Raw genomic sequence first — 24,909 nt, 5'->3', positions numbered from 1 at the left:
CACAAGAATTAAAGTATAGACTTCCTGTTTACTAGTACAAGTTAAATTTTTCACATTGTGAAAAGAGCAACTATTAATGAGATGCATTTAATTCACAACACATTGGCATACATTGCAGTGACCACAGGGAGCAGTGTGCTTGCCTGTAGAGAAAAGGGGAAAGGGCCACTATGGGCCTTTTAAAAATGAGTGCTAATTAGTCCTCCATATTTTACCTCTTCTAAAAGCAAACTTAGGTTAAATTCTTTAAAAAAAAAAAAAAGTTTAAATATCGGTCATCTCTTAGCATGCCCCAAGCTTGTTAATATTTTGTACAAGTGTATTTCTTAATACTCAGTGCTACAAATTCCAAAAAGATATTTTCACTATCTTTATTAATTACAGAATCATGTTTAATGATGCCTGGATAACAAGCAGCCTGTATTCAGTTCACAAACTTTCTGCTAGTTGTAAGGAAGGTATTCTTCTTGAGGTTTGCTAATAGAGGACTGAAATGTAAACTTTTTTTATCCATTTCACACTTGTCTTTGTGACCTTACATATATAGGGGAAAACAAAAAATTAAACTTAGACTACAAGAACTATTGAGGGACATTTTTAGAGACAGCATTAACAGTTCTGTTGCAACACATTAAATGCAGTATAGGATCATGGGAGATTAGTAGGCCATTGACCCGGTGGCCATTTTAAGCCTAGCCATTTCATCCCAAAGTAATACCATGAAAATGCCACTCAATACCCAAGATTGCATTTAGTGATGACTGCCCATGTCCAGGAAGGTTGTGGGCACTATCCTCGGTAAGAATTCATGGTTCCCCATCCACTTATCCAGGTTCCTCTTGAAGTTCTTTGTTTCACATGAATTGCTAGCCTGTTCCAAAGATGCGGTTGCTGCTGGAGAAAAATCTGCCCCTTCAGCATGTCTTATTTAAGTCACAGGCCATATTTAGGTCCCTGGAATTGGTATCCCTAGTCCCATCTGATTTACTGATATGCAGCAAGTTCATTAGGTTTGGGTCTTAGATTGTTCTGTAGGCCAGGCATAAGTCTTCCCTAAGAAGTCTATACGAACTAAGTATAGTGACAGGGATTTTAGTCTGTCTGTGTAAGGCACATGCTGGAGGCCCTTGATCTTCTTTGTTAGAAACCTTTGAGGTCTCTCCAGTTGCTGCAGGTGCTTTGTATTCTGCATGCAGAACGGGACATTATACTCAATTATGGGCCTGATTAGTGCTGAGTACAGAGGAGTTATAACTTCTTTTGTTCTCAAGGCAATGCATTTACTAATCAAGTGTGCTACATAGAAAGCCTTCCTTACTACAGTAGACACATGGTGGTTGAAGTTAAGGTTGCAGTCCACTTGTGATCCCAGGTCCTTTACCACTTTATGGGTACTTTGAGTATTGTTGCTAATTTGATAACGGGAAGGAACATTGTTTGTGCTGAAGGGAATGAAGATGCATTTCTTTGTATTCAGTTTGAGACCGTGACTAATACACCAGTCATTGGTCTGCATAAGAGTCTCCTGGAATATACTGACATCATTTGGGGAGTTAATGACTGCACCTAGTTTGCAGTCGTCTGCAAACGTGGTCATATATACCAAATAGTAGTGGGCCCAGCACTGAATCCTGTGGCATCCCGCTGCTAACAGGTATTCTGGTTGATGTGGAGTCACTCACTTTCATAGTGTGTGTCTGGTTTTTGAGCCAGTTGGCAACCCATCTTACAACAAAGGGTTTACATTCAGTTTGCTAAGTTTATCAGTAATGCCTGAATGTGGGATTGTGTCGAAAGCCTTTGCCAAGACGAGGTATGCTGTGTGCATAGATTTGCCCTTGTTAATGACCTTGGCCACATTTTCAAAGAAGTCCCCCAAATTTAACAGGCAGGCTCTGCTCTTGAGGAAGCCGAATTTAGTAGAATCCAGGGTTTGGAGGTCACCCATGTCTTTATTTATGAGGTCCATAATGATACGTTTCATGGCCTTACAGATGAGGCTGATCAAGCTTATGGGTCTGTAATTCCCAGGTCTGCTGCTAGGCCACCTTTGTGGTGGGTTATAACTGTTGCTGTTCTCCGTTCCGCAGGAACAAAGCCTGTGGTTAGGCTAAGATGGAAAGGGGTACTTAATGGTGATGCTAGTTCATGTTTTAGCTTGTTTAGAAGACAGCCTGGGATGTCATCTGGTCCCATACAGGCTGTGTTTTTTGCCTGAGACAAGACTTTGAGGACCTGCTCTTCAAATATGTAGAATGAGGGCAAAGTTTGCAGGAGGGTTTATGATAAGTTGGGAGGGGATAAGTGAGTGAAATGTTCAGCAAACCTATCTGCTAGCAGGTTTGCTATCTCTGTGGGATCAATGTGTGTATGATACCATTTGTCACTAGTTCTGCACATCCTTGGGTCCTACCTTTTAGTCTATGTAAGTAGCTGTAAAAGACCTTATGGTTATCCTTGGCTGTACTTGCTAAGTTTCTCTCAAAGGAGCTCTTAGAGGATTTGACAAGTTGTCTTATTTGCCTGTTGAGGCTGAGGAGGGTGCTTTTCCATTGTTGGAGCCTTGCCTTTGTTTTCTTGGACAGCAACTTTTTGCATTTATTGTAAAGTTTGTTGGTGCTGGATGTCCGCCATGGCAGCTTGTTTTTACTTGGGGCACTAGCTTTGATTCTTTCTGGTACAGCTGTATTTATATACTTATGCAAGTGATTGTACAGGGCTTTAGTGTAAGCTTCGGCATAATTACCACTTTCAGTTTGGGGTGGGGCCTAGAATGCATTTATACCTTTGCTTAGGAGGGTATAGTTTGCCTTGGTGAAGTTTTTTAGTCTGATTTCACCTTTTGTGAGTTCTGGTGTTAGTGCCAGGTCGAAGGTGACTGTTATGTGGTCAGATTTAAATAATGAGTGTCCGACAGTTACAGCAGTGCACCTGTTTGACATGTTAGTGAGAACCAGATATAGATTGTTTGTTCCTCTTGTCTGGATATGAACAACTTGTTCCATGGCATTTGAATTAACAAAATCAAGGAACTTTTGTATTAGCAAGTTGGGGCTATAGTAGGTTTCTCAGCTGATGGTGGGATAATTGAAATCCTCCATAACCAGAGTTTTCAGTAAAATTTGGATTGGCTCCAGTTTGGTCAAGTAGGCTTCATGGGCATCATGACCCATGGAGGGGGATCTATAACTGGCTATGACTTGAATGGGGGTCTTTCCCACCATAACATGGACTTGGAGTAACTCCATGGAGTTGTCCAGTCTAATCAGATGTGAGGTGAATTTATCTCTAATATTGATACAAACACCGCTTCCTTTGGTTTTCATATGTTCATTTTGCAGACGAAAGAGTGGAAGGCATTGTAGCCTTGCAAGGCCGGGGTACTGTCTGAGGCCTTGAACCAGGTTTCTGTGATTGCATAGACATCTACATCTTCTAGTGATAGAAATGCTTCAAGGGAGTGCAGTTTTTGGTATAAGCTCATGCCATTTAGCAGCATGACCCTTATTTTGTTCTGGTTCTCTAATTTCACATTTTAATGTTTTCAAGATCTTGCCTAAAAAAGGCACTATGGGGAGGCAAGAGCCTTTGCCAGCAGCCAAAAGCCTAGAGGTGCCAGGTGCAAACCATCTCTGGCAAAGCAACGACGTTTGTTGACCATGGCTTCCCAGGTTGACAGGAACTGGATCCCCTTTGAATCTTCTATATGGTTTAAAAGCTTCTGCTTTACTACGAGTTTTACCTAATAGTCAGGATTGTAAGTAGGTTAAACATATTTCAGAATGTAAGAAAGCAATGTGATATTGCACCTAGGAAGTTAAACACAGAATTGAATTGGAAGGTTCTTTTGTGACCCTTCCATAGGTTTTGATTGTCTTGGTGTTTTATTGCATTTTTTCCCCAAGTTTCTTATTGGACTATGGTAAGTGAATTCATTTTAATTGTTTTTGTGTGTTCTATTTAATGTTTGTGTATTGGGCATCCCCAATATCAGTGTGACTGAGGTACCAGGATGTTATTTATCATACTACTTGCTTAAATTATTTGGACTTGTTTCTAGGTTCTCTGTTATAATGTGCGATTTCTTTGGAAAATTAGACTTTGTCCCTAGTCTTATTTGTTATATGTTAGTTTGTTTTTTTCACATACTTTGTTGAAAAAATGTACAGATCTACACCTTATTTGTAGGTTGTGCTTGTGTAGACCTTGCACTTTTCTAGGCTCTAAAATAATTTGCCACTGATATTTGTGGAGATTATTAGTATGTCTAATTTTACTTTTTTTATAACAGTTTGCTTTTGTACTGTGCTTCAGTACAAATGAACAACTTTTTGTTAACTTAATTTATAGACTTATCTCTACCTGCTATGAATTTTCGGTAGTCCATGGATAGTAGGTGTTTTAGGAGATGAAACAGTAAATTATTGGTATAATTCAGGAGTAATAAGCTCAGATATATACAAGTTTAAAAGTTGTTGATTAACTTCTCTGATGATGTCATACACATCTTGTAGTTAATAGCCACGTATTCACCAGTATTCGGTAGCTTGAACATAGAATCAAAGTAAAAGCTACTGTCCATGACTACAATACCTCCGCCCTTGTTGGTGCCTTTGATAAGAATGTTTTTGTTATAAAAAAGCTCATCTAGGACTCGTGCATGTTCCAGTTTTAGACTAAAAAAATTGGAGGTGTTCGTATTGATGTTTCCATTTCTGTTTTTAAAGCAAGATGAATATAACTCATATATCTCCTTTTCTAACAGTTTCTCAAATGTTAAAATCAAAGGAGGGTTAGGAGGTACAAAAATACTTCTTTTTGGCATATTTTGGTCCAATCTGTGGATTTCTAAGCATAACTTTTAAGTTTACATTCCTTGTAAACTATCTGAGCTCAATTAGCGATTATGATACATCAGTATAAGAGGCAGGTATATAAGCTAGACCTTTAGATAAAACAAATTCTTCATCTGCACTTAAAATGTAAGAGGAAACATTAATTACCAATTTATGTGGTTCCTTGTTTGGCTCCATGTTCTCGGACAGTGGACCATTTTGTTTTGATTCTTCCATCGATCCTGCCTCCTTGGCTTCAGCGTCACTAGTAGTCGTGGATTCTCCATTAACAGGGAAAAATTCAGAGGATCAAGAGCCTTTACATTAATAACATCCACATATGCCGGTTCACACTGTTGTTCATAGTAAACACACCATTAAAATATGAAATCCAAAAAAACAAATAATCACAGAGACCAGCGGTTCAAAAAAGCTTGTACAACCAATAAATACGGTACCTCGGCCTTTCACCTTCAAAGGATACAAAATTGCTCACAAGCTCACAACTTATAATAGGTAAACCCCTCCATAATTACATCTCAACCTTCTTAAAGTGCCCCATGCAAAATTATACAATAAATATTCAATAAATATTTATCTATGACATGCAAAAATTCATTAATGAAAATAAAAAAAAACATTAAAAGTATGAAAATAAACATTCTTAATAAACATTTAATAAACATTTGGTCAACATTTAATAAACAGTAATACAAAGGTATGCAGTTACTGAATATCTTCAAACAAAGCAGGACTTCATCAGATAAAGTGATTACAGTTAATCAACTATAAAATACTATCTCTTTACTTTAAATGAACCAACCAATTTCTTTTCTTTACCTTAAATGATAAAATGAACCAAACTCTTTTATTGATCTTGATGTGAATAATGTTAACATGAATAAAAATTTATCTCCTTTAAATACAACAAATGTAGCTCAAACTTCCTCCTCTGACATCCTGTTTTCTTCCTTATATTAAGGACATCATTCTTATAATGCAAATAGGAGTTATCTGTTTGTAATATTCTCCATTTAATAAACAGCTTTAATTCACTAAGTTAACCTCAAGATTAAGACCCTTAGGATGTAACATTCTTGTTTGTTTGTGTCTTTCGGCTTTTCCCGGTTAGGGGTCGCCACAGCGGAACTCCGGTCCGCTAATGATTGGTAGTGGATTTTTACGTACTGGGTTACCAGCCCTGATGCACAACCTTCAACGAAGGCACGCCCAATTCACATATGCCTCCACACAGAAGACGCTCTAGCTGAGAATCAAATGGGACAATGTCTTGCTATGAGGTGACAATGCTACCGCAGCACCACCACCGCAGTCTAGGATGTAACATTCTAAAATTCAAAATCAATTTACTCTCTAATTCATTCAATTTTTGTTAATATCTGGCGTCTATACAAAACAGGTTGTGCTAATATGCTAAAGAAAAAAGAGCCATCATTTCCAACATGTATAACATTAAAATTCTCACCCACTGGACTCTTCATTTTCTTATTACAGATGTCCTTCGAATGTTCCGTTATTCTAACTTTCACAGCCCTCTTTGTTTGTCCTATGTACCATTTGATATTCTTGCATCCACACCCCACAATGTAAATCACCCCATATGAATTACAATTAAATCTTCCCCTAGAAGTGAATTTCCACCCATTTATAGTAGTTCCAGAGATATTCCTGATCTTACTACATACTTTACAGTGCCCACAAGCAAATGACCCTGCTAGCTCTTGGGGCACATTAACTAATGCCATATTTAAAAGTTCCTTTAGATTCAAATACTTCCCACATGAGAAATACACAAATCTGGGAATAAATGCCCCACTGCCTCATCCATACAAACAATATGCTAAGACTCCAAAATTAACCTTTTCACTACCCCAGAGAATGGAGAATATTTAGAAACAAAATATAAATTCTTCCTGCTGTTAGCAGGAACCATTTCATCTCCAAAATGTCCTACAATATCCCTTCTGTTCACCATAATTATTTTAGATGAACCCCTTTTATTCCCAAGAATATTTTCTAGGGCATGATTTAAAATTTCTTCCTTATATCCCTCTCTTTCAACCTCTTTTTCACCTGTAACAAAAATTTAACCTTGTACTTCCATTCTGACGTGTTATGGGCAATTTGTTTAAATTCACCATAAGGGGGGTGATTCCATTAAATGGGTGGACACATACTTTCAGCATTGAAAAAGTTGTTAACTGCACTAGGTTTCCTAAATGGCCTATATTGAATGATAAACAAGCCATCTACATAAAATTCCACATCCAAAAACTGAATGGAAGAACCACACTCCACCATGGAAAACCTCAATCCATGGTCATTCATGTTCAGTTCAGAAATGAAATGACCAAAAGCTGATGGGTGCCCCTTACAAATAAAAATCAAATCATCAGTATAATGTCTATACATCACCACATGACTCCTATAAAATTCAGTACCATAGATAAGCCTCTTCTAAAAATTTCCCATGTAAATAATAGCATACACAGGGGCATAAGGGGCACCCATTACAGTCCCTTTCTTCTGAAGAAAGATTTCATTGCTAAACCTAAAATAATTGCGCATCAAACAAAACTCAAGCAACCTAACAATAAAGGCAGTATAGGGACCTTCACCCATTATATCGCAAATTGCCTCCAGACCCCATCTGAGCTGTATGTTCATGTATAATGAGTTAACATCTACTGAAACCCAATAATAACCCTCCTGTCATTTTATTTTGCTCACTACCTCACATAAATATTGAGTATTTGTAATGTATACTGGAATGTTGGCTAAACATTACTTGAGCAAGGAATCTAAAAATTTCCCAACATTCTGCAAATAAGAATCCACCCCAGAGACAATAGGTCTTCCTTGTGGATCTGAAACATCCTTGTGCATCTTTGGTAGAACATAAAAAATAGGATCATGAAGTTTAGAGATATAAAGCTTTTTAACATCCTCCATTGATAAAAATCCCAGTCTCTCACCCCTTTCCAACAATTCCAGAAGTGCATCATTAAAAGTGGCAATAGGATTTTGATTTAATTTAACATAGTCCCCTTCAATTGACAGCAGCTTGTAAGCCATCTGATTGTCTCACACTGTTGTTCAAGAGCTTCTTGTTCTGCCATGGAGTCAGATACTTCTGTGTGTTGATCAAGTGGTTGGTTTAGAGTGTTCATATTGGGCCAAGTGAAAACATTTCTATTTTTAAAATCTTCATAGTTTGTCACTATGCCATGCTTAAGTTTTCTTTTTTTAATCTCAATGAGTCACTTTTCGAAGGAGAGAATTTTATCTAAAGATTCTTGTAATAAGTAGGAGTGTGCATTAAGAGCAATGTCAGACACTAGTTTGGTGTATAGCGTTTCAACATCACTACGTAGTGCAGCTTCTATGGGATCAAAATAGGCATTCATGAGTTCTATGTACCTAAACGAGCAGTTCAGATTCACGAGCTGCCATCTTCTAAGCAAATCCAGATATTTATCCATATAAGTAGACATATTTAGAATTCTGAGTCTTCTGGATATGACTTTCTTCTGCAGGCATACAGTAGCTTTTACTTTGATTCTATCTTCAAGCTACTGAATACCAATGAATATGCGGCTGTTAACTACAAGGATGTGTATAACACCATCAAACAAGTTAATCAACTTTTAAACTTGTATAGATATCAGAGTTTATTACTCCCAAATTATACCAATATCTTACTGTTTAATCTCTTAAAACACCTACTATCTATAGACTATCGAAAATTCATAAGTCACTTACTAATCCCTCTTTTAGGCCAATAGTTTTGGCAAGAGGGTGGGTCACAGAGCCAATTTCTAAACATCTTGACTATATATTTAAACAACATCTGTTGGCAATGGATACCATCATCAAGGACACTTCAGATTTCTTGAGACAACTAGCACAATGGTCCATAGATAAGGACTTAAAGAAATGTCACTTTGTCACTATGGACGTGGTCTCCCTATTCACTGTAATACCAAACAGTATAAGTATTCAACACATATGTGAGTACTTAACTGAACACTACCAATATACCTCAGACAGAGATTGATTGTATATGAAAATGAGTTAAGTATTGAAGAATAACATATTTTTGTTTCAGAACAAACTTTTTAAACAAAATACCAGTGTTCCCATGGGCACACTGGTTGCAAATACCTATGTGAACATCGTGATTTATTATTGGGAGAAGAGATATACATTGACTAACAATCCGTATAAAGAGAATGTCATCTTCTACAAACATTCTATAGACAATGTCTTTTTGACATGGAAAGGGGCTAGCTCTGACTTTATTTTGTTCTGAGAACACATCTTAAAAAGCATCAACTTCTTAAAATTTAAATGTGAGAAATCCAATAAAGAGATACACTTTTTGGACATTAAATTAATCAAGGATAATAATGGTAAAATAGACACAACACTATACAAAAAAAATATTAAATGCAACACATACCTACGTAGAACAAGTATGCACCCCCCATTTGTTTTTAATAACATTGTTAAAAAACAATAGTCAAGGGTAGCACTCTTAAATATTGATTGATAATCTTAAAATGACTGAACCACTGTAGAATATTGAATATGCCTTCAAGGAAAGGGGTTATAATACCAGAACCTTATAAACTATTAAAAGTGAGGTTGTAGCCGAAAGGATACTGAGTTCCAGCCAACTTTCCGGGCACATTCATCTTTAATGAAAGATGGAACTCAGAGTCGTAATACGTTTAGATGCAATCTGATATACAATAGGAACACCTCTGCAGTACAACATATTATTAAGAAATACTGGTCCATACTTAAAGACCTTCCAGAACTAAACACAGTATTGAAGGACAGACCATTATTTAATTACAGAATGAGCAATAATTTAAAGAATAAGCTATGTTACAAAGAACAGACAAAGATTGTGAATATGTTCCACAGTAAAAATGTGGCACATATAAATGTAATAATTGTGTTTACTGCAATTATATATACACAGACAAGAGTATTATACACCCTGTTAGTGGCAAGGATTTTTTTTCTCAGATTCTATGGGAATTGTAACACATTTAATATTGTATATTTAGCCAAATGTACTCAATGTCCATCATATTATGTGGGTAAATCCAATCAAAAATTAAAGGAAAGAATATCTAACAATCTGTCTGATATCAGGAGACATATTCCAACCAGCACACTTAGTAAACATATTCTTGAAACTGACCTCACACTTCATTTTAAATTTATGATCTCACATATAGTTTTTAATTCTATAAAAGGAGGTGACATTAAGCAACAAAATGAAACAGAGGAATTGAAATAGATACTGTGTTGCAAAGCAAACAGCCCTTCGGGCTTGAATGGGTTTATTGGCATAAAACCTTATTTAAGGGAACTTCAAATTAAAGTACATTAATAATTATTGTTTTTATCAGCTTCAAATAGTTACATTTATTATACTTTATTGTATTTTTTTATTTTTATTGCATTATGTGATTTACCTACATTTTTATATCATGTGATTTGTGTCATGCCACCTTATTTATGTGATTTGTCTATACTTTTATACATCATGTGACTTAACTGTCATGTGATTTTATTCATGTGACTAAGTTTTACTTATTTAAGAGGCATTTTATGCTGCATTTGCTATTCACCCGAAGAAGCCTAGAGGCGAAAGTGTTTTTAGCACTTTTTTCATTGCTTTCTACATGGATTCTACATTATTAAATACTGTGTTTTACCAAAACTGTTTGTGGCTCCAGCAACTACTCTTTTGTTTATCATTGGATTTAGTTTTGTTGCTTCTGGATTTATCACCGGTATCTAGTTTTTCTGTTTCTTGGGTGACAAATCACAGAGGACTGAAGTCACTGAATAGTTACATACATTTGAGTTTCAGAGTTCGTCTATCTGAAAAAAAAAGAACACTTTCAGTGAACATATCCTAACTATTTTCTATTTGTAAAAGGAATGGACATGCTATCCCTTCAGACAGTAATGCTGGTACTTTCATTTATTGATCTATATTGGCAGATTTGACTACCCAGCCTTAGACCCAACCTGAACAACTTCAACAGGGGTGCTTAATAGTTGTTACTGTCAGGTCACGTGTCATTTTTTACACTTAACTGATTTGTCTTTTTCCAAATTTCAGAGCATAATCACCGCATTCTATATACTACATGAGAATTAAACCCAGTTTTTCTTTGTACCTGACTCCAGCATTTGAAATATTTAAATGCTATTACATAAACAACAAAAAGTCACCCTGTTTCATAGATAAATAACTCTGCACTTTTTTCCCCTAGTTGATCCACAGAAATTCTTACAATACCAAAATCTGGCCCATGTACAAAAAGGTTGGACAAGTTTAGTCTAAGATTATGGCTATTAAAACTTCACATCATGCTGTTTTCTCCTCCATTAAATATACTGCGGCATCTCTGATGAAGAATGGATAAGCGTTGTTAATAAAGGCCAACTTTATCAATAAAAAATATTCTAACAAACATTAGAACTGCTTCATTTTCTCATGCTGTCTTATCTGGTCTGTTTTACTACATGAGTTTAAAGATTTACTGTCATTTTATTTTATTTTATTGTATTTTATTTTATTTTACATTTGTTTACTGGGAAAGTCCGACTGGACACAGGTCCATTATCAGTGCAGTCCCAGGGAGAAAAGCTCCAAATAACAATAACAATACTGTACAAAAGAGAGAAAATTGGGCATCATATAAAAGAATACATGAGCATACAACCATATGGGTAACATATTTGAAGACAATTGAGTATACATGATAAGACTACAAACAAGGATACATAAGCAGAGATTATTAGTTATTCATTGTAAGTCATTATTATAGTAGGTGATACAAATATGAGAAATTTTTTTTTTTTAAAAGATGGTTATTCATTCTGTTTAGAACAAAACAGTGATAGAACAAGTTGACCAGTACTGTGAAGGAGTTGTCATTGCATACATAAATATGCAGCTGGCCTCCTTGTGGCAGTGCAGTAGTCTAGATCAACCTGGGGAGTAGTATTTAAATAGTAGGTTTTGAGGAGTTTTTTAAATTGGAAGGTAGAGGTGGTAGATGTTAAGTGGCTGGAGAGTGAATTCCAGATTTTGGCAGTAGTACAGGCAAATAAAGATTTATCAGCATCATTATTATGTTTGATGACACTGATGAAGTTTTTGTTACTAGATCTTAAGGCTCTAGTGGTGGTGTAGGGGTGAATTTGATGTACTGCTGAGGTTTTATCAGGAAGGTAGTAGAGTTTGTGAACTATAGAGAGTTGGTTTAGTAGGAGTAGTTGGGGTAACTCAAGCCAATTAAGTTGCTTGAGGGCTAGACAGTGATGGGATCTATGTGAGGCAATGGTAGCAGACTTGGCAATCATGTTGAAACAAGATTTCATTTTGTTTAGTTCGGTGTGGCGAAGGTTAGTTAAGATAGGGGAGGCATAAAGGAGGATGGACAAGAGATGAGTCCTTGCAATTGTGGCTTTGGTATGTTTAGTGATGAACTGTCTGTTCCTATAAAGGAGACCAAGCTTTTTGTTAACTTTATTGATTGTTTGGGCTATGTGTATGTCAAATTTCAGATTATTGTCACTTTCTACTCCTAGGAGTTTAGTGTGTGTTGTTGGCGTGATTTGTGTATTATCTTTGGATTTTATGGTAAAATCATAGTTTAGAGGTGGAGATCTACCAGGGCTGAAGAGAATGAGTTTGGTTTTCTTGGGATTAGAAATAAGTTTGATGTTGGTGAACCATGCTTCAGCTAAGGTAAAGTTATTTTGAGTTATGATGTGTAGTTCTTTTATGCTGGGGGTGGCACATATAATGGTACTGTCATCTGCATATTGCACTACTGAGGCAGAGGGTAAGGATGAAGCTATCTGGTTTGTAAATAGTGAGAACAGTAATGGACCGAGGATGGACCCTTGAGGGATACCTATGGCTACTGGTAATAGGGGGGGGCAATTGGTCTTGCCATAGAATTACCTACTGCTGTTCTAAGTAGTTGTTGAACCATGATATGGTGGAGGGGCTTATGTTAAATGTAGATAGTGTTTCTAGAAGCATTCTGTAGTTAACCATATCAAAGGCTTTGGACAAGTCTAAGAATATGGATGATACAACTAGTCCATTGTTTCTGTGGTGATTGACAGTGTTGGTATATGAAAGTAATGCTGTGGTGGTGCTATGGGAAGGTCTGAAGCCATGCTGGGATTTGGATAGTAGGTCATTTTTAGGAGGTACTGCATTAGTTGAGAATGAACTACACTCTCTAGTATTTTTGATAAAGGAGGTATAATCACTATGGAGCGGTAGTTGGTGAGCTCAAGGGAGTTACCTCCTTTGTGCAATGGTATAATATGTGATATTTTCCATGAGTGAGGTACTTTACATTCTGCTAATGACCTATTTATGAGAATGGACACGGGATAGGCTATAGTGTCTGCTATCATCTGAAGGAAATCTGCTGGCAGATTATCAGCTACCAATGTGGTAGGTTTGAGTTTTTTGAGGAGTTTAGCAATTATATTAGTAGGGACAGGGTGGAGGGAAAAACTGGAAAAATTGTTTTGTGTACAGTGATGGGTAGGGGTAGCTGTTGATATGGGGCTACTAGAATTATTTTGGGAGTTGGCTAAGGCTTGGACTGTTTCTGTAAAGAATTTGTTAAATTGGGTGGGGATGTTTTCATGGTTGTTAGGTACTACAGGGGATGGAGTGGTGGATTTTCCTGGGTGCAGTAAGCTATTTATTGTGGCCCAGAATTTTTGAGGGTTGTGAGCATGGTTCTCCTGCATGGTTTTGTAGAAATTACTTTTATCAAGTTTGATTTGTTTTTTGGCATTGTTGCAGAGTTTTAGATAGTTTTATCTCAAGGTAATGGTTTTGTGTTTATGAAATTGTATCCAGGCTTTGTCTCTTTCTTTCATTATAGTTTTAGTATCTTTTGTAAGCCATGGGCATAGTTAGCCTTGATTCTAATGGTTCTGGAGGGTGTGTGATGGTTTAAGATTTTTAGGAAGGTTGAATTAAAGTTATGCACGGCTTCATCTAGTGATATTTGTTTTATGGGAGTCCAATTACAGCATTTTTGTGCATAGATTATTAGCTCTGAAGGTTCTTTTGTTATGCACTACTCTGAGGATGGATTGGTTAGAGTGGTGGGATCGGTTCTTAATTAAGTAAGTCGCTTGGTGGTCATTCAGACTGTCAGGAAGACAGCCTGATTGCTGTGCAAGAGTGGGGTCAGAGAACAGAATCCAGTACAAGATAGACTGATGTTTGAAAGTTTTGTCAATTCTGGTGGGGTTAGATATAACTTGGGTGAATCCATGGAGGTTAATATAGGTTGAGGGATTTTGGCTGGAGCAGTCATTCCAGTCAATATTAAAGTCACCTAATAGTATGGTTTCTTGTGGAATAGAGGTTGACATTCAGTTTTGCAGGCTTTCCAGTATAATAGTGTTATTGCCTGGTGGGATATAGCCACCTGCAATTATTATTTGTTTGTTAAGGTTTAGTTTTAGTTTGGTAAGAATTAGTTCAACATCTTTGACTTCTTGGGAATTACACTCAAATTGTTCATTGGTGAGGTGATTTTGGAATAGTATTGCTACACTTCCTCCCATTTTCCCTGTTCTGTCTCTCTGTATAATATTGTAGTCAGGGGAAGTAATGTCATTATTGTTGTGTTCTGGTTTAAGCCAAGTTTCTGCTAATATAATACCTGGTTTGTATAGAGCTAACAGGGCATAAATGTCCTGTGTTTTGTTAAGTATACTTCTGACATTTATGTTTAAGAGGAGGAGAGATGAGGTGGGTCTTAGCTATAGATGATTTGGCTGTCTTAAGCTTGTGCTGGTAGCTGTATTGGGTCCCGGATTAGGGTGAATGTCTCCACAGCAAGTGAGTTTTTGGAGTAGGTATGGATAGAGTTTGGTTAGTTTGTGAACTATCTTGTTTTTGGGAAGAATAAGGGTTAGTTTTTTTGTGTTGGTTTATGACATAGATAAGAAAAAGGTTGATAGGAGTTGAGGTCATAAGGTGATATGGGAAATGTATTAGTTTTATGGGACTGGTCATGGATTCTGTCTGCCATGTTGGTGGGGGTAATATAAAGTTGTGTGTGGTAGGTAGAAAGTATGGACAGCAGGAGGAGAGTGAAGATTGTCAATGGATACAGTAGTGCTTTTGGTAGCTGGGTGTAATGTGTGTAGGCCATGTTACACAGTTGTGGAAGGAATTGGATGTGTATAGGAGTTCTGTTGGTAGCTGTAGAGGTTAGGTGTTGAAGAAGGGTGTGGTGAAGTGTGTTGCTATGGGGATAATAGGTGAGATTTAATTGGATAATTAGGAGGGAGATTTGTTTGGAGTGTGGCTGATAAGTATAAGTTTAATTGATTTTGGGGTGGGTGAGAAAGGGGGTAGGGTAGGGTAGGGGAGTGAAGTGAGCATGGGTGTTAGCGAGGGCGAACAGAGTGGGGCTATCCCTGCAGGAAGAGGCAGGAGGGCCAAGAAAAAAACAATCAGCCAGGCACAGGATTTCAGGTAAGCTGTGCAGAACTGGGCTGCAATACAACCTTAGGAGGGAAAAGAAAAGGAGTGAGGGGTTAATGTACACAAGCTGTGTAGCTTAAGGTACCTTTAGTACAAGAAAAAAGGGAAGTAAGGTGTACTAGCATTCACTTTTACAGGATCAAAGTTTTATTCTATGTAGGGGGTTATGCAGTATGTGTAAGCTTTATATATACTTCTGCTGCCATCTTGTGGTGGCTAAAGGTAATAACACTATATGTAGTTTGTACAGAAAGCTATGAAACTGGGAGACCAAGCGGGGAGTAGGGATGACCTCGGGGGTCCGCAAGTGTGCAAGCCAGCTACGTACGCAATAACTTAAAATAGGAATAGCAGCATATAGCTGTAGGCTGGGACCTACACTGTGGGCAGGTTAAAGGCTTCTTGCTTGAGGTCCAGCTGTAAATCTGCTATTAATACCACCCGGGGTAGACCTGAGCAAACTGCAGTTGAGATGGAATGACATTCTGTCTGCAGTTATGCTGCTGAAAATCAGAACATCGTGCACAAAATGAAAAGTGTATTGGATAGTCGAACACACTTATGTGAATGCAGTAGTGTATTCACTTAAGTGTGTTCGACTATAGGTATGGAGATCGCAGTACAGTGGGGATTGGAAATTCATCCATATCCCCACTGCAGTGTGATCTCGGAGTTGGAATATGTTAGTAGCAGAGGTTGTGGGGGTGCAGGAGGGCTTGCTCCCCTGCAAGAACGTGATATGTCATATAGGAGTTTGATTTACATCAGCTCCTATACAGCTATCACGACATTTTCAACAACAATGTCAACTCAAATGTGTCGATTATTTGGGGCGACATTGTGTACATTCAAAATGTTTGGTTTCAGTTTGACTTTTCGCTATTTTGAATGGCAAATGTTTTGCCATTCGAAATAATAGTAAATCGAGTTTAAATATGTAAATAAGATGATGGAGAATGTGTGCAATGATTTACATGTTTCCATAGATTCATCTTTTATCATCACTTTGTTAACAAAGATAAGAGATTTATGTTTTAGGACAGCTGGTATTCCACATGTCTATTTCTGTAGGTGCTAGCATCAAAACTCTATAAATCCTATTGAAAAAGTGAAAATAATTTCAAAAAACTTCAGAAGTGTTTCTAGCAGTTTTGTAGTTTATCTCCTATAAATAACTATTTTGATATGCTTACTTAGAAATAACAAGGATCCCTATTAACCTGCAATCACTCATCCCATACTTTTAGTTGGGGGGTATAACAGTTCAATTCCAGTACTGATCTATCATAGGCAAAATTACCACTGACAAATGGTGATACAGGTTTTGAAAACAACATACAAGTCAGATTTCCCACTGTAGCCTTTTTTCTTGGTCAATTCCAAAAACATCTTAATCCTTCCTAAAAAGGCAAAGCATCTATTATAAAACATTAGTCAAGAATGTGAAAGAGAGGGTACCATCTACCTTTTGGACCTCAGTCAGAAGGGGTTACTTGAAACTCCTTGTAATTCTTAAAAATTATAATGGAATTTGAGACCCATTCTGGATTTCTCCTGTTGGAAAAAAAACATTTGAACATGCAGAAATTCAGAATAATTATCCTTCATTTACTTCTTCCCCTTCTCTTTCATGGGGCTTGGATTGCAATTCTGGATCTCAAAGATGCATACTGATTCATTCATATCTTTCTCCATTAGAGGAGATATCTGGTTCAGGGTTAACAGGTAGCATTTTCTGTTTGCTGCTTGCCATTCAGTATTGCAGCTGTCCCAAAGGTATTTTCAAAGTTCCTAGTCCCATCTGCAGCAGATCTCAAAAAATGTGATGTGCCAATTTACCCATATCTGGATAACTGTCTTATCCAAGCTTGACTTTCCTCCACAGATATTGTATGGTGTTTAGAAATTCTGTTTCCTTACTGACTGGGTTACACTACAACTTAATAAAAATCAAACTCAGTACTAAAATTACTGGAACACTTTTTTGGAGTGTTTGGGGGTTATAATTTACCAGGGAATATGTAATGTGGCATCATCGTGTCACTGGGCAATGTCCCATCTTTCTGTGCCAGCTGAGAATTTGTGAGAGGGTAGCTTTCTTTCATAGGGCAATATCCCAGACTAGACTGTCAGCAAGAGCCATTCTTCCACTGCTGAATTATATGCTATCCTTCTGGTGCCCGATATTAGATTTCAGATGTGGAAGTTTCAGTATTGTTTGCACATTTTGAGCATTCACTTGGCAGAACAACCAAATTTATTTCTTCCTCAGATCCCACCGCTGGTAAAAGAGCTGAAATGGTGTCTACAAATAAAACTTCTGAGTCTGGACAAAACTGTCCTGCCACCTCAACCAGTAGATCTCCAGGTGATTGACACTTTCATGCCTAAATGGGATACTTCTCTTCAAGAACTGTAATTTCTGAAAAGTTAGTAAAGTTAGCAATACTTCTTCCACCAAAGCTTTTCAAAATCAGTCTACCTGCAGGAATATTCAACACTCATGTATATATGGGTCTAATTCATAAGCTTGAGTTTTCAGAAACCCAATATTCATATTGTTGAAATGATATGATCAAGTTTCAACTTGAACTTCAAAAAACAACACATATCTACCTTTTTTCTGTGTGTTTGCAGGGGGCAACCCCACACCCCCTGCATGTTATATATACCAATTCTGAGATCACAATAAAGTGAGGAAAAGGGAAAATTCCCCAATCTTCACTGTACCACAGTCTCCATTCAAAAGCTTTGAGCTTTTGGAAACTCGATCATATTGTCGGAACGATATGAATTTCGAGTTTCTGAAAACTCTAGCTTCTGAAGGGGACCCATATACAGACAAGTAAGGTAGCACAAGGATGTACCCCTTTTGCAAGCCTGCTATATACTCTTGGGAATTTGCATTGTCCATACGTCTCCACTTAAAAGTAAATCATCTGCCATGCAGAGAGTATTTTGTAGCAGACAAGCTAAGCCTGATTGCTAATTTAGATCATGAATGCTAGCTTCATCCTTAAGTCTTCAGATAGTTACTGACTGCTTGCAAATATCTGTAAATGGATATATTCAGTTCTCCAAAGAATGCTGACTTAGTTTTTGGACCAAATCCAACAACCCCATATCAATATACTGAAGAAATGTCTATTTTACCTGTTCATCCTGATTCCCTTAGTTCATGGGGTTATATAAAAATATAAAAATAAAAACCTTAGCTCATTATGTATGCCCCCCACACCCCCCTACTTTAATATTCTCCCTCTGAGACCGCACTACAGTGGAGAAAAGGGAAATTTCCCTTACCTGCACCATAGTACAGCCTCGGCAACAGGCATACTTACGAGAAAGTGCTTCTTCGGTGAAAAGCACTTTCGCATAAGTATGCCCGGCCGTTTGGGTTTTGGTCATTTGCTCACTTGAGCAAACGTCCTAGATCCATATATATATATATATATATATATATATATATATATTACATACATATACACATATGTATACACACACACACACACATATATATATATATATATATATATATATATATATATGCACATATATATATATATATATAGTATGTGCATATGTATGGTTATATATATTCAAAGTACATGTGTGTAGCACACATATTATATGTATATACCAAAACATATATGTGTCTGTGTGTGTGTGTGTGTGTGTGTGTGTGTGTGTGTGTGTGTGTGTGTGTGTGTGTGTGTGTGTGTGTGTATTAATGGAGAAATAGATTACACATCTGTGTGTGTACTTTATGTCCTTTAAATAAAAATAAATCAAAATGGAAATTTTGTGTAACTGTTTGTGTCTACACATAAGCACACACACACACACACACACACACACACACACACACACACACACACACACCACACACACACACATATCTATATCTATAGCTATATCTATCTATCTATATATATATATATATATATATATATATATATATATATATATATATATATATATATAAATAGATATAGATATATCTATATGTGTGTGTATAAAAATTTACATAGCCTGTATAATACTATATGTCAAATGCAGTACAGTGTGAATGCAGCTAGAAAGAAACATGCAAAAGTTATTCTTGTAAATAGTCACACATGCACTGACCACAATCCAAATTGTAACTTGCTACCAATCCCCCACCATACCCCAGGATTCCCACTCCTCATTTCTTGATACACTGGAAAATATTGGGGTACAACCCAACACCCTAATAATGGGCGATTTCAACTACCCCACCATTAACTGGGAAAACTACTTAGGTACCAACTCTTTTGCTCAACGTTTTCTGGAATTCATAAATTCCAGTGCCTTGGATCAACTTATCCACACCCCCACCAGGGGCAGCAATATCCTAGACCTGGTCATTACCAACATGGGTGACCGGTGTTCCACACCAGAGGTCACTTCCTCGTTGGTCAGATCTGACCATAAGCTAATCACCCTAGACATCAACATCCTGCCCCCACCCCCCAATTAGGGAAACCACCGTAAAAAAATTCTCAAAAGCCAACTTCACGCTTCTTAAGACAGAAGTGGCAAACTTCACGACACCCATGCAGATGGACAATAGAGGTACAACTGCTGAATCCTATACAAATGCACTTTATAAGCACTTCCATGGGTGCATGGACCGTACTATCCCTAACAGAACCAAGATGCTATCTTCCAAAAAAAAAGGAAGCCAATCTGGTGGTCCCCTGCCATAAACAAACTCTACAACAGAAGAAAGAAACTGTTGTAAAAAAGAGTAAAATCCCATGATTGGAGGAACTCCCTGCTCAGCCTCAGTAAGAAGCTGAGATCCCTCATAAAATCATCCAAAGCTAGTTACGAAAACAAAATCGCCACTGATTCTAAAGGCAACCACAAAGCATTCTATAGCTATGTCAAGAATCTCAAAGGCAACACTCAGATCTGCTCTGAGTTACAGCACAATGGCACTAAATATACAGAACCAACTGATATTGCCAACATCCTGGCAGGTAGGTTCAGTGCTAACTTTACCCCCCCCCCTCAACCCACTAAAGGGCCCGTCTCTATACCGGAAGAATGCAAAGTTCCTGTAATCACGGCTGCACAGGTAAAAACTACACTCTCCAAAGCCAAGAACACAGCATCCATGGGACCTGACAACATCCCAGGCTGCGTTCTACATGAACTACAAAATGAACTGGCACCCCACCTAAGCACCACGTTCAATCATAACCTCACCTCAGGCTTTGTGCCCACTGAATGACACACAGCGATGGTCATCCCACTCCACAAAGGGGGAGCCACCACTGACCACGGGAACTACCAGCCCATTAGCCTAACGAGCCTGGTCTGCAAGGCCATGGAATGTATCATCATGGAACTTATAAACAAAGACACTGGTAATCTCCAAACTCCGGACCCCACCCAGTTCAGGTTTGTAAAAGGCAGATCATGTCTCGTAAATGTGACAGACTTCTTTGAAGCAGTCACCAAAGCCATAGACGAGGGTAAGGTGGTTCACACAGCCTATCTAGATCTCGCCAAGGCTTTTGACACCATCCCCCACTCTGGAATTATAGATAAACTCACTAAACTAGGTATAAATCCCTATGTCAAAAGATGGGTTGCCAACTGTCTCACTGACAGAACCCACACTGTAAAAGTAGCAGACTCCAAATCTGACTTCAGACCAGTGACAAGTGGAGTACACAGGGTTCAGTCCTGGGTCCTTTCCTGTTTGGTATCTACTTTTTTGAAGTACAGGCTAACACAGAAGGTCTTTGGATAATGAAGTTCGCAGATGACTGCAAACTAGGAGCCATAATTGAAACTCCTAACAATGTGGACATCCTACAAATGGGCCTCACTGAAACAGATGCCTGGTGTCAAAGCCATGGCCTCAAGCTCAATGCCAAAAAGTGCATTGTCATCCCCTTTGGTAAAAACTCTGTACTCATGAGCTACCATATAGGTGGTAGTCTACTTAACACCGAAAGTGTAATAAGAGACCTTGGGACACAGGTGGACAGTAGTCTCTCCTTTGATAATCACATTGCTACAGTAGTCAGGAAATCCTTCTACGTGACACACCTCATCACAAAAGGTTTCTCATCCAGGAAAAAAAGAGGTCATTGTTTCCCTCTACTTGTCACTCATTAGACCCATTATAGAGTACAGTGCCCCTTTTGGTATGTACCTCACAAGACATCAACAACTGGAAAGGCCGCAGAAATACCTCACAAAGAGGATTACTAGCCTCAAACAGATGCCCTACGCAGACCGTCTTAAAAAACTCCAGCTTTACTCCATTGCATATTGCCTACTCAGAGGCGATCTCTGGCTAACATACAAAGCTATGTCAAACCCAGAGCTGTTGGACATGCTCCACTTAAAGATATCCCAATCCCTCTGAGCTACATGCTCTAGGGACCTAAACATTGTCACCACAATAAACAGAACATGCTGGAGGGATAGATTTCTGTCCCAGAGACTTCCCATCCTCTGGAACAAACTACCTATCTATATCAAAGGTCTTCATTAGCACTCTTCAAGAAAAATCTTGATGATTGGATGGGAAATTCACCCCAGGGATCACATCTGTGGCTCTGCTTGACAGGGGCACAGGAAAATAATTTTCTTGGGTGGCGAAAGCCAGGGTACCTTTTTGGCTAGGCTTATATAGGCCCTAGGGCCAGTAGCCTAGTACCTACCTATGAACCTATGGACATATGGATGTGCATGTATGTGAGTGTACATAACACACATATACAGATGCACAAAAATATATACACACACAGATGGGGTGTATGCATGCATGTGTGTATTATTTAATTATCGTCATCCTAATCAACCTCCTTTCTCCTACTTTCTACATGTTCCAAATCTTTTTCACCATACTTGTTTAGGCTCAGTTGCAATGGTTGTTGTGTTCCAAAATCTGTAGGTTTATTATGTTTTCATACTATCTTAGGACAACAAAAGTGATGCAAATATAATTATCCCCCCCCGTCCTTTGCTTTTGTGAAGTCATAAAACATTCACTCGTTGATTCCTAGTCATTTAGAGAACAGTAACACCTTACAGCGCTGTGACTTGTGCAATATGGGTACAAGCATTTTGTAATTTTTAATAAAGTTAACATAGTAGAGTTAAGCATTATTAGTGTATACATTCTAGCAAATGTTTAATGTTTTCCTTATTCACTTCACACATTGGCTATGTGTTGCACGTGCAATCTTTGTCAATTTCTTCATGTCAGTATTTTTTTCTTTGTATTGCTAGGTGCATTTATTACTTTTTATTGTCTTTACCAATGTAGCCCAGGTCATGCCTGAAAAGGGTCCTGGGACCGGTTCACTTTCCTGGTTACCAAAGTATAAATAAATACATAATAGAAAAAAGGGGATGAACATGACAAAAATAACTAAGGAGCTAGTAAAGCACATTTTAATTCTGCATTATTCATGACACAGAGAGAAAAAATGTCTCACTGAAGGCATTGAGAAGTAGCAGACAGACTTACTTTAGGGTACTTGTTCACCTGTACATATACAGCAATAATCATTTACTGTAGTGAGAGGTCTGTCAATTATTTTAGAACTACAATACAATCCCTTTACAAAAGCCTGCTATTTACCGACTTTCTTTTGCTGGAAGTAACTAACAGCTATTTATAGCATAGAACAAGCTGTTACAGACACAAAAATGAGGGTTAGTCACAGAAACAAAGAAGTAGCTCTGTTACACAAGGTGTGTTAGATGACAGTGCTTCACAGTCCTGCCATTCTGTCTTAATGGCATGAGAAAACTCCACCACTTCCTTGTGTCTAGTATGACTGATATAAAGAGGACTTGAAATATATTTTGGGAAGTAGGAATGAAAGCAAAAAAAACAAGCTCAAGTTACCAAGGCAGACCCCATCACCCACCATTTTTTTGAAACACATTAAAATTGTAAAAGAAGTACCTGGCATGATGTGTATGCATTAAAATAGCTCAAAAATAAAGTCACAATTAAAAAAAATGTTTTTTGAGTTCTAAGGTACAGTTTTCCTTTAAAGAAAATGTGGGTGTCAGAATGATGTGGAAGAAAATAAGAAAATAGCCCTTAAGGTATGAAGAAAAACAAAACAAGAGAGAGACATTTGTTGCAAAAGGACTCTAAGCAACTCTGATTTTGAATGTATCTGGGTGAATTTGGTGGTAGAGACATATAATGCATATCACTAAGGATGGAGACTGTTAAAAGATAGAAGTCATGGTGGATTTTGCTTGGGAGTTAGGTTATCAGAGACTTTGAGAGGGATTCAGGAATGAATAGTGATTATGTGAAAAGCTAATGGAATATGGCTAGATATGTATCATAAATGTGTGTTTTTGGACTTATGTGGCACGTGTAGATAACTGTTCACAGTTCTGACAACAAATATCTTTGTGCTGACTGAGAAAAGTGTCCCGGTAAGTTTACCTTCTAATTCATAAAGAATGTTTTGTTCCACAGACACATACTCTAACTCAGTCCCTGAGAATAACAGTGGCCTTTGGCACAACTGAATTGGTACTCAGCATTCTAGATTAGAACTTGTCAAGGTTCCAGCTGTGTTGAAAGGTAAACAGTTTATACATTAAGTGCTTTGTTGGCATTCTGAAATACACTATGGCACAGAATAGCTGAAGTGCCTTAATGCATCTCTCCAGTATTCCTAATGTATGTGGTCTGCAGTGTAATGAAAAGCTTCATAACTTTTTATTAAAGGCATATCCACATACACTTTCTATATGCATTGTGATATAATCATGTAGATAGTATAGGAATGTGTAAACAAACTTTTAACTGACAAGCTCTGGGCATACATAGTAGTGCCCCTAATTGCTGCACTGTGCTGTCAGTACTGGAAAATGAATCCAAGTACCTGGGCAAAGGATAGATCTCACAAACGTCTATCTTCCCAGCATCAGAGGTGAGTACATAATTTGCATTAACTACTTCTCTGAAGAAAATTCTCCATTAGCAAAAGTGAAAATACCTTTTTTTAAATTAGGGCCTACTCTGTGAAATCTGCTTCTGTCCCACTTAAAAAAGTCAGAATCATTTTTAAGGACGGGATTGTGTTTTATATGAAACAACAGGCTATAACTATTCCTGCTTATAGGAATAATGACTAAGCCACCTCTCACTGTTTGAGGTTATTCTCTATTAGACACTTAGTCTATGAATCTGTTGTATTCAATGAAGAAAATCATTATTGTTAGATTCAAAGTACACACAGCAGCTGTTTACCAAGCATGCTTAATTTCATGTTTGGTTTATTCTGTTTTACTTTGTTCATATGTAGTTACTAGGGAAGCAGTCTAGGAGACCACTGAGGAACCTAACTCAATTTTTTCAATTACCCCTGACAATTGTCCTGTTAAATTACTTGCTCAGAGTCACACAGTAGAAAAATGAAGACTGACGGAATCAAACTTTGTACGTGCAGG

General features: G+C 37.6%; 1 protein-coding gene across 1 annotated transcript in view; it reads left to right on the top strand.

Moving 5' to 3' along the window:
* The window catches only part of LOC122812096 (ADP-ribosylation factor-like protein 3), a 369,684-nt gene that overhangs the window by 320,520 nt on the left and 24,255 nt on the right, over nucleotides 1–24,909 (top strand). The gene's annotated exons all lie outside the window — the stretch shown is intronic.

This window comes from Protopterus annectens, chromosome 9.part0, assembly GCF_019279795.1.
Source record: "Protopterus annectens isolate FY-2018-M chromosome 9.part0, PAN1.0, whole genome shotgun sequence".
Classification (NCBI taxonomy): Eukaryota; Metazoa; Chordata; order Ceratodontiformes; family Protopteridae; genus Protopterus; species Protopterus annectens.
The sequence above is the reverse complement of the archived record's forward strand: the minus strand, read 5'-3'. Positions and strand labels throughout refer to the sequence as shown.